This window comes from Gymnoscopelus microlampas (assembly GCF_963454915.1).
Source record: "Gymnoscopelus microlampas genome assembly, chromosome: 8".
NCBI classification, from domain to species: Eukaryota; Metazoa; Chordata; class Actinopteri; order Myctophiformes; family Myctophidae; genus Gymnoscopelus; species Gymnoscopelus microlampas.
The window spans coordinates 15,916,005-15,926,674 of record NC_139945.1 but is presented as its reverse complement, the minus strand read 5'-3'; positions in this window follow the sequence as shown (position 1 = coordinate 15,926,674).

The following is a 10,670-nucleotide window of genomic DNA, read 5'->3' as shown; positions in this document are numbered from 1 at the left end:
GTTTTTACAAAATAGCAGCTCTACAAGCTCACAACGCATCACATTGTAGATCAGCTTTTTTTTTAATAGTCAAAATATGACAGAGGGGGGTATGTTGTGGTGTGGTAGGTGGGGTGGCGGTGGAGTATGGGGTGTATATAGTGTGCTCGCTGTCGCTGCAGCGAGCACACAACTAGGATTATTTTAGCAGGTTACTTTCTGTTCATTTGGAACAAGAAAAAAAAGTTCAAAATTTAAAACAACTTCCAAATATGAAGTCGCTTGAGTGAACAATTTTGAAACATAGTAAAGCATCAAAAGGTGTATGAAACAGTAACCTTGGAGCAAATCTGTGTTCGCAAACAGACAAACAGGCACTGACAGTACTTTGACAAATTGCCTTTCACGGGGGCATCGGTATGTTTTGTTAAAAAGATTACCATACGATCCCGAGGATTGCTGCATAATCAGTTATGATGATTTTCACATTTGCATTTAGGGGCCTATAGAAAAGCACTGTGGGCCAATGGAATAGTCATTTGCTGAGACAGAGAAATAACATTGGCTTAAATACAACCAACAGAGAGCATAACATTCCACAAAAGCATAAAATGAGGCTCTTAAATTCAATGATGCGTGGAGGAACTGCTTAGCCTACCTGGAGACATAGCCACAAATACCACACATTATTGCCACAATAACAATAAATAATGCATTTCCGTATTATTTTGAATGCACATTTTTTTGTAATGAAAAGTAAACAAGTGCTATGGGGAAATTACATTAAATCAAACTAAGCATTGAATAGGGGGGTAATTGTTCGTGGGTGAGTGCGCATGTGCGAGGGGGGGTGTCAAGGGGGCTGTATGTATGTGTGAATGGGGATGAGATGTATATCTAGACAGAATTATGTGTATTTATGTAGGCAGGTGATTGTGTGTGTGTGTGTGTGTGTGTGTGTGTGTGTGTGTGTGTGTGTGTGTGTGTGTGTGTGTGTGTGTGTGTGTGTGTGTGTGTGTGTGTGTGTGTGTGTGTGTGTGTGTGTGTGTGTGTGTGTGTGTGTGCGTGCGTGCGTGCGTGTGTGTATTAAGTCAGTCCAGAGTCACATTGCACAGTTAAGTCAGGTTTACTGGTCTGAATTTATAAGGGCAGATTGTTATTTCATTTCCTAATTATAATATTTACAGAACAGCACACAGTTTGTGTGTATGTGCGCGCGCACGCACGCACACACACATTTCAGCAGTCGCCTAGCTCTTACGTACATGTTGTACCTGGGACTTCTGTCTTATTTGCACAATGAATGTAAATTTGATCATTTAATAGTCTATATTGAAATTGCAAAGAAGGCTCGCAACTCACTTTCATAAAACTATAATTACAGCAGCAACACAAAAATGTAAGTTGGAGCTTTCTGAAAGTGAGCCTTCTTTTACTTCATGATTCTGCTGTTTAGCAGTTTTGCTAGGCACCATAGACAGAAGATGTGCGTTATTTTTGTCTTGAAATGTATTAAAATTCCCATCATCATGTTCTACCACATTCCCATTGCTGTAGGTTTTAATTGCATATTTAATTTAGTCTGACCAGAAGCAGGGATAAAACAGAGATGAAGGAGAGGGCCTGAGGCTTAATACCCCCTACATCAATGGTTACCAAACTTTTTAGCTCAAGACCCAAAAGAGAAATTAAATGTTTGCCCTGGACCCAAACTAGTGAAAATAGTTTGGGCTCACAACACGGCGGGAAGCGACGCCTTGTGAGCTTGTAGATCTGCTATTTTTGCTAGTTCTTAAATGTGTATTATTTATGGAAATTATTTTGAAATACTTTTGGAAAATGTTGGAATTGTTTTAAATTTGTGTTTATTTATTTATTTTTTATCTAGGAAACAAACAAAAAAGGGGGATATTTACAACATTGCATACCAAACATGGGTCCCAACACGCTGTTTGGGAAACAGTGCCCTAACCTACATCAAACCCTATATGAATGTGCTGTGCAGGCTGTCACTGAGCCAGCTGTGATCAAGTTGACATGTCAAGTACACCTTAACAGAAGAGAGACTCTGCTCAAGACTTAATTGGTAGAAGGGCTGACGCACTTATGTGTGACAAAGGGGGGCGGTGTTCTTCATGCCATTGCTGTTCAGTCAAACAGTGAATTATTTCTGTGCTAATGAGAAGAGGCGTTCCTCAACCTTGTTTTTAAAGCTAATTTGTCTCAGGGTGTCCTCTGGAAAGTTTCACATTCAAGACTTTTCTTTTTATCATTATTGAACAGAACTAGAGAGAGAGAGGGGGCGGGGAGGGAGGGAGGGGGGGAGAGAGCGGGAGCTTGCATGATGCAACCCAAGTCTTGAGTCGATTTGAGTTGACATCTTTGTCTCAGGTACAACATACATTTACAAGTTACAACGTTCTTAGTTACAAAATGTATATTGTTATTATGGGAACTTTATTTGGCTGATTCTGCACCCAAATAAAGTTTATAACGTTGGACTTAGCTCAATGTTTCCCAAATTACCTACACCTCTCGGTCCCAGTGTAGGGCTCAAGGACAGGGTAATTTTCATTATTTGAGCATTTATATGTTTGTAGATCAGCAAATATAGCAGATCCACAGAGACAGGATCAGTGAAAAGGCTTTAAAATAAAATATAATCCTCTCCCATGAATTTAAACAGTATAGTAAAGGTCAGTTAATGTGGAAAAGTTGTAAAGTCATCTTTTTAATAACAAAGTATTGCTTTGTGTCTGAGTTTGGAAAGAAAATATTGATCTGTAAAGTCAAAGCATTGTCAGTTGTCTTTGAAATGAGACAGAAAACATCAGACAACTTGCCTGTCTGTCTTGGGAGTTGAATTCAATTAGTCTCCTTGTCCCTGCCATTCACATTGTTGTGATCAAAAGTTAATACTTAAACCGCTTACTAAAATACTAGTTGGCTAACTGTGGCTATGATTTTACATACAACCATTCTTCTTCAAAGCTCAGACATGTGTTAGAACCATCAGTATTTAAAAAAAATCACAACCAGTGTGGAGTGGTGCCTTCGATGAGTTCATTTCATTAAGCTATTATTAGCCTAAGACTTCTTTAAAATAACTTTATGATGGCAGAAACATCTTTTAAGGATTTTTACTCGTTTTAAGCATTTTTACTCAATTTATTTAATTTTAATTACGGGGCCAGAGCTCAGCTCTGGACCTGTTTTATTATTGGCAGTATTCTGTCACTTCTTCTTCTTCTTCTGCCACTTTTCGCAGTTCTGGCTGAACCGTGCTGTCGCTTTTTACGAAACTCGGCCATATGGTAGATGGTCATGAAAAACGATCAAGAAATAATTCTCACAATCTTTCGTCCAAAGGTGGCACTATAGCACTCAATTGAAAATGCCAACTTTCAACAGGTACAACTCATGCCCTGTTTGACCTACAGCCATGAAACTTCGATACACACATGCGTCTCTTCATGCCCGACAACTTTCGTAGTTTGACTTTTGACCTCTGACCTTTAGATCTCCCACCATTTTGAATTATATGAAAAACAGTCATTGGCTCCTAACTTCTGCATTTTTTCACTTAGAAAAAATCCGCTCGCATCATTATGTCGGCAGAGGTCCACAGTTCTTGCAAAGATTTTTTTGCAAAGTACTCAAAAATCCCAGGAGGAGATAGATTTGAACTATTGCAGTTTTATGAAAATGATTCATCTGCCTCTAACACATACATGCAGACTCACATTTCTTTGAAACTTTGCAGAAAGGTTGAGGGTCATTCCAAATATCACTGAAACCAATCTTACTCCAATTGGCCAAAGGGGGGCGCTATAGCAATTTTTTGAAAATGCAAACTTTAAACAGGCAAAAGTCATGCCTCGTTTGGCCGAAAGTCGTGAAACTTGCTTACACTTGTGCCTTGACTCATGAGGAACACATCTATCGCTTTGACCAGTAAGCTCCGCCCTTAGATTGTCCGCAATTTTGAGCAGTTTGAAAAACACTTAAACCCAGGATTTTTCAGCTATTTGCGTGAAACTGTATCATCTGTGTGATCTCCTTTTTCACAGTTACTTGTCTGTTAGCTTCGGAAACCCAGCCTTTTTTTTTGTTTCAAAAGAAAAAAGTCTGGGCGAACGGTGCAGGAACGATGGTCTTAGGACCTTGTTAACTCCTAACCAACCAGAGTGCAGAGGGGTGTCGCTCTAAATTTGGTGACGTCAGCCTGCTCCGTGCACAGACCGGGGGGGGGGGGGGGGGGGGGGGGAGGGGAGGGGAGGCGGGGACATAGATTGGTGAAGCAATCGGAGGACGCGGCTGCTCCGGGCGCCTGGGTTTGGATCCGCCCTTCGAGACCATGGATTGCTCTCGTTCTCTCAGTCTACTTGTCTGTTGGTCCAACGGCGTCTCCCTCAAATGAATGCCTCACAATCTCAAGGTCGCCAGTTCAAGCCTCACTTGATGCAGACTTAATTTAAGTTGAAAACAACATGACTGTATCAATGAATACATGTGCAAATGGTAAAGATAACCTGAAATGCTTATTTGAGAGCACGTTTTTTCAATGTATGACATACTTCATTCTGAAAATAGCTGATCTACAATATCACAACTTTTCATGGTTTGTGAGCTTGTAGATCGGCTACTTTCACTAGTTTTGGTTCTGAGGAGATGTACATTTTCTTCATTGGTAAATGGTTTGTGAACGAGTGATCTTAGTGTTAGTGAAACAGGGGCTTGGTTCATGAAAGAAGGCAAGAGTTTATGATCTTCAACAGACAATATCAGCCTGGACAAAGCTATAGCACTATAGGTAGTGTTGCGGCCTATTAGTTTGAAGGTTGAGAGTTCGAATCCTGTTAATGGCAATAGGTTGAGATGTCCAATCAAACTATTCTGTTTCCATCTCTCTCTCTCACCAATCTATTGTTTCCATGTCACTCTCTCTCTCTTCAATCTATTCCGTTTCCATGTATCTCTCTCTCTCTCTCTCTCTCTCTCTCTCTCTCTCTCTCTCTCTCTCTCTCTCCAGTTTCCATCTCTCTCTCTCTCTCTCTCTCTCCAGTTTCCATCTCTCTCTCTCTCTCTCTCTCTCTCTCTCTCTCTCTCTCTCTCTCTCTCTCTCTCTCTCTCTCTCTCTCTCTCTCTCTCTCTCTCTCTCTCTCTCTCTATATATATATATATATATATATATATATATATATATATATATATATATATATATTCACTGGCCCCGTATTATCGCTGCTTGCAGCTATATTTTATGTTTACATTTTTAGTAAAAAATAACTTTTAAGTACTTAAAGTACTTTTACTGAAATTGTAGATGGGTTATGTGTGTGTGTGTGTGTGTGTGCGTGTGCGTGCGTGCGTGCGTGCGTGCGTGCGTGCGTGCGTGCGTACGTGCGTACTTTCAAGTGGTTTTACTTAAATTAGTTACTTTAGCAACACTTGGCACCACTCAAAAAAGGACTGCATGACTAAGAATTTGAAGATTTTGCGATGCTTTAGTTTAGGGAGCACTCTTTTCAGAGTTCTACCTTTACTTTCTAATCAGTCTTTCTACCATCTTTGTCTTTCTACTTACTGACCAAACAGGGGCATTTGAAGGACATTTACATTGAAGTCGTTTAGCTGAGGCTGTCATCCAGAACGACTTACAATGAGGGAGCTACCGGTGCTTTGTGTCTTGCTCAGGACAACTTGACAGGATGGACCATATGGCTGACAATGGCCACGTCAGCTTCTGTTGGGCTCAGTCCGGTGAACTTGTGGTGAGGGGACAGTTTGTGCGACATCCAGAGCAACCAGCGAGGGCTAATGGGGTTCAGATGCTGCCCGCATGGTCTTGTAATAACCATTTGTTTTTACTTTCCTAACCCAACGCTTGACCTCTCTCTTGCGAACCACAGCACAATGTTCCCATTTCTGTCGATTTGGTGTGCTTGGTAAAATGACTCTTTTGGATGGCGTCCACTCAGCCAAAAGCCGATCTATTTTCATAGACTGTGGCCAAGAGCCTATCGATTTGTGGGTTGTCAGCCCAGTACAGGACCAATCTATTTCTGGGGGAGGCGACAAACTATCTATTTGGGGAGTGGGGAACTGTGACAAACCCTGATCAACAGTACACCATGCTATGTAATACAAAACACCGGAGCAGTGATGTTTTGTTAGATAACTAAAAGAGAGTCAGTCCTCCCTCTTGTAGAGATAACAAATAATCACAGGCACTTGCCCTGTTTCCCTCAAACAAAAGTGTAAGGGAAAAAAGACAGTGTGGGTAACATTAGGAAAGGTTGAATGCATTAACACAGGAAGACGACTCTGGCAGGATGTTATTCAAGGCCAACAGTGGTACGGGTTGGGCATGGCTTTCAAAATGTTGGACACAGAATATGCAGGACTGTCTTCCTTTCCCTTCACAGATGCTGTATGTGTTGTAAAGCCGTGGAAATTCGGCATGTCAGCCCATGAAGCACAAAACGTCACAGTTCATAGTGCGGTGCTGAAACCATGACCATGTGACGCAAAAACCTTTATACTTTGTTGACCAGGGCTTGGCCCGCCTACTTTTTTTTCTCTCTACACCAAATATCTTTGCAGAAAATAGCTGATCAACAACCTCACGATGCATCTCATTGCAATGCGTTTGCGTTGTGAGCTTGTATAGATCTGTTATTTTCACTGAATGTTCATCCCAGAGGACGCTAGGGTTCATGTAGCCTACTGTACACCAGCACAGAGTGAGACTAGACACAAAAATGCGTAGCTCGTCGTACTACACCAACAAATTACAAAGCATATGCCCTCATTGATTCCTGTGTTTCTAAATCACATATACAGAGTAGGTTATAATGTGGCATTTTAAGAGGTTTCAAAGACCCATGGATCTATCAAAGTGAAAACTGAAAAAAGGAATAACTGATCAAGATTACTGTGTTTAATTGTGTAATGCTGTCCTTTTTGTTGCATAATTGTGTAATTTGTTTTACCTATTTAATCTGTCTTCCTGTTTTCTGTATGCTTGTGTTCTAACCTTGAACAGCACTTTGGTTGACTCTGGCTGGTCATTGTAAATGTGTTTTATAAATAAAGTTTTGAGTTTGAGTTGAGGAATGGTTGTACGGTGTATGGTTGTCTGTTTAGTATCATCTGCAGCTTATTACATTACATTACATTACATTACAGTCATTTCAAAATCAAATGAGCAATAGCTGAAACAAATAAGTGTATTGAATAAACAAGCTCCAGTAAAACAATATTATGACACATAGCCTACAGTAACTCAACTCTCAACTCAAACTTTATTTATAAAGCACATGTACACGGTCAGAATAAAGAACAAGACACAAAACAATGAAGAAAAAAAAAACAGATTAAGATACAGTCACTTTGGATGACAGCATCAGCTAAATGTAATACAGAGGATGAACTCACATGCAGCTGTCAGGTAGCTGCTCCATGACAGCTAACGTGTATTGTCTGTGATGTTTGCCGCACAAGTTGGGCAGTGTTGAGAGACGGCTTCCTTAAGCTATGTGCGTGTGCGTATGTGTGTGTGTGTCTCTGAGAGCCATCGATCCGTGCCATCTTTTTTGTTGTTTTACAGTGTACTGCATGTGTCTCATTTTCTATATCTGTACAACTAAACTTGATAACTTGGACATGTATAGACACGTCACAAGGACATGTCATGTCATGTTTACCCCCTAAGCAAAAGTATTGTATTTATGCGTTTATGTGTTTGCACTTACACTGTATTACTTGCTTTGTTTTCTCATGCCAATAAAGCTCCATTGAATGGAATTGAAATTCTGTAGTTAGCACATACTGTACAGCAAGTACACACATTGTATTACTTGCCATTATTTTATTTCTTTTAAATGACATTAATTTGCCTTTTCTTAACTTGATTTGAATCAATCAATCAATCAGTCTGTTGCGTTACAAAGACAATGAGAGGTGCGTTTCCTCGGCATGTACCCTCGAGTGTGACACATTTTGGTTGATAAACAATCCGAACAACATTTTTTGCGGTTTTCATTCACAACCTTCATTGGAAATGAGTCCTGTGGCCTTCAGTTCTGCTGTAGCCTCACACTTCTTCCTCTTCTTTTGGCTAATTCCCATCGGATTCGCCACAGCGGATCATCAGTTTCCATCTGGTTCTGTTGTCAGCGTCTTCTTCTGTGACTCCTACTGTACCACCTATACTGTATAGCCTCACACTAACACTGTGTAAATGCAAATACAAATTACATGCGTGTTGTATCATGAGGACATATATCCATGAGTTTGTGAATGTAACCTTTACTGCACCTAAAATATGTGTGTCCCTGTATGCTTTCCCTCTGCGTGGACATAAATAAATTGTTAAACTGTGTGTGTGTGTGTGTGTGTGTGTGTGTGTGTGTGTGTGTGTGTGTGTGTGTGTGTGTGTGTGTGTGTGTGTGTGTGTGTGTGTGTGTGTGTGTGTGTGTGTGTGTGTGTGTGTGTGTGTGTGTGTGTGTGTGTGTAATCATATACTGTGATTCCTTCAACCTGAATTAACCTTCCACTGTGTGCATATTCATGTGCATGTTTGTGTGCAAGCTTACAAACATAATCATCCAACTATGTCAAAATCTGTGTGAGACATGCTGTGTGCGCATGTGTGTATTGGTGTGGGCAGTGCATACAAATTGGCATGCATCTTCAGTATGTGTCCGTTACATGATTATGCACGCACATTTATTTGCTATCTGATGTCTGTGTTTGATGTTGTATATGTCTAGATGTATGTGTCTGTCTGACTGTGTGTGTGTGTGTGTGTGTGTGTGTGTGTGTGTGTGTGTGTGTGTGTGTGTGTGTGTGTGTGTGTGTGTGTGTGTGTGTGTGTGTGTGTGTGTGTGTGTGTGTGTGTGTGTGTGTGTGTGTGTGTGTGTGTGTGCGTGCGTGCGTTTGTATACGGTGCACCAGAGTGTGCGTGCGTTATTCTAATGTACACACAGAACATTCCATCCGCGTCACAGTGAAACCACCTGACACATATGATCAGGGGCCTGGCTTAGCACACATTCCCATTTGAATAATCAATAATTGCACGCACCACTGACTGTCTCTACATCAGCACCAAATAAGACTGGCTGTCCTGCGGGATAAATGTCTCTCTCCCTCCATTTATCTCTCTCTTTGTCCAGCTCTCTGACACTCATACTCTCTGCCTCTCTGTCACCGCCTCTTTATCTCTCTCTCTCTCTCTCTCTCTCTCTCTCTCTCTCTCTCTCTTTTTTCCATCAGTCATTCACTTGCTTTATCTTTTCTCTCTCTCACTGTCGCTCACATTGCTGACTCTACCTCTCTCTCTGTAAATCTGAATTGCTGACTGTATAGTCAGTACAGTTACAGTATCTCTCTTTGATTCTGCTACTCTCTCATGACTATTTCACTGTCTGTCTTTTCTCTGTCCTTGTAGGTCCACAGGGACAGGGGTGTAGTGGAGGTGAAAATGCGGGAGAACAGAGCTCAACCACTTCTAAAAATAGGATGTTGGTTTCTTTTCTTTGACACAATGACTTGGTGCAACCTAGCGGCAAAGTCCATGTGGCCAGAGCCCGTCAACTGGTCGAGAGCATCCGATGGCCGCAAAATGTTGCACGGACACTCCCAGTAGGCCCAGGAAGAACCATGTGACAAAGAAGGTAGTGGTGGTACTGCCCTTGGCCTACTCCCAGCATGCACAAGAAATATGCTGATCAGCACAATATATTGGACGATGATAGGTTCAGTGGTTTGTGAGATTAGCAGTGGACAGACACACAGACAGACCCTCTTTTGGATGGCTTGGCCCTATCGCATTCCATAAAAAGAAATAAAGGATGGAAGGACACAAGTAATGAAAAGAGTCAACCCTCTATGTTCCACCTTTGCTGCATTGAGTGAACTCAGTGAAAGCCTTCTAGTGTCCAACTGAGAACATTGTATTTTTCAACGAAAGTATAATTTATCTATATAAAGAGTTCTCCTCCCACGGTGTCTGGCCAAGGACCAGAGAAACTGTGAACTCTCATTGCCTTTATCTCAGCCTCCCATACGTACACCTTTCCATACTATGCCACATATTTCATCTGCTGCAACAGCTGAATAATAAAGAAAAACATCACATGGATGCAACTGGGACGTATCATCAGTGTTGTAGCCTGGGGTCATAGGGTGTTTCGGGTCTCGCAACATACAACATACACCCTCGCCCAGGTGACCCAGCCAGGGCTGATCAAGCCCCGACTTACGTCCCAGTAGCACCCACGGTCAGTCCTATAGGGAAAGACAGGGCAGTCCGCTTCTCTGGAAGTACTCTGCCGGGACTCGGGGAGGCTCTGGCACGTGGAGGGACTAGGCTCTGTGGGTTGTCTCCTGGCCGGGCTCCTCCTTCGTCTCACCAGGTCCAGGACCTGAGCGCTGCGCCAGATCAGGTGCACCGCCCCGATCCAAACATTTCCTTCTGGCGTGATGGTTCCTTGGGCCGATACCACTAGATTGGGCTGTCTAATGGTATTAGCTCTGCTTGCGGTACGCTGGAATGGCCCTCCTAAAGGCCTAACCGCGGGTTTGTTGGGCTTCTTCCTCACGGAAGACACAGCATGGGGCGCTAACCCATACTGCTCCCGGGGTGCCGTCTACATTCCGGCTGTCAACAGTCTCTCCTGTGG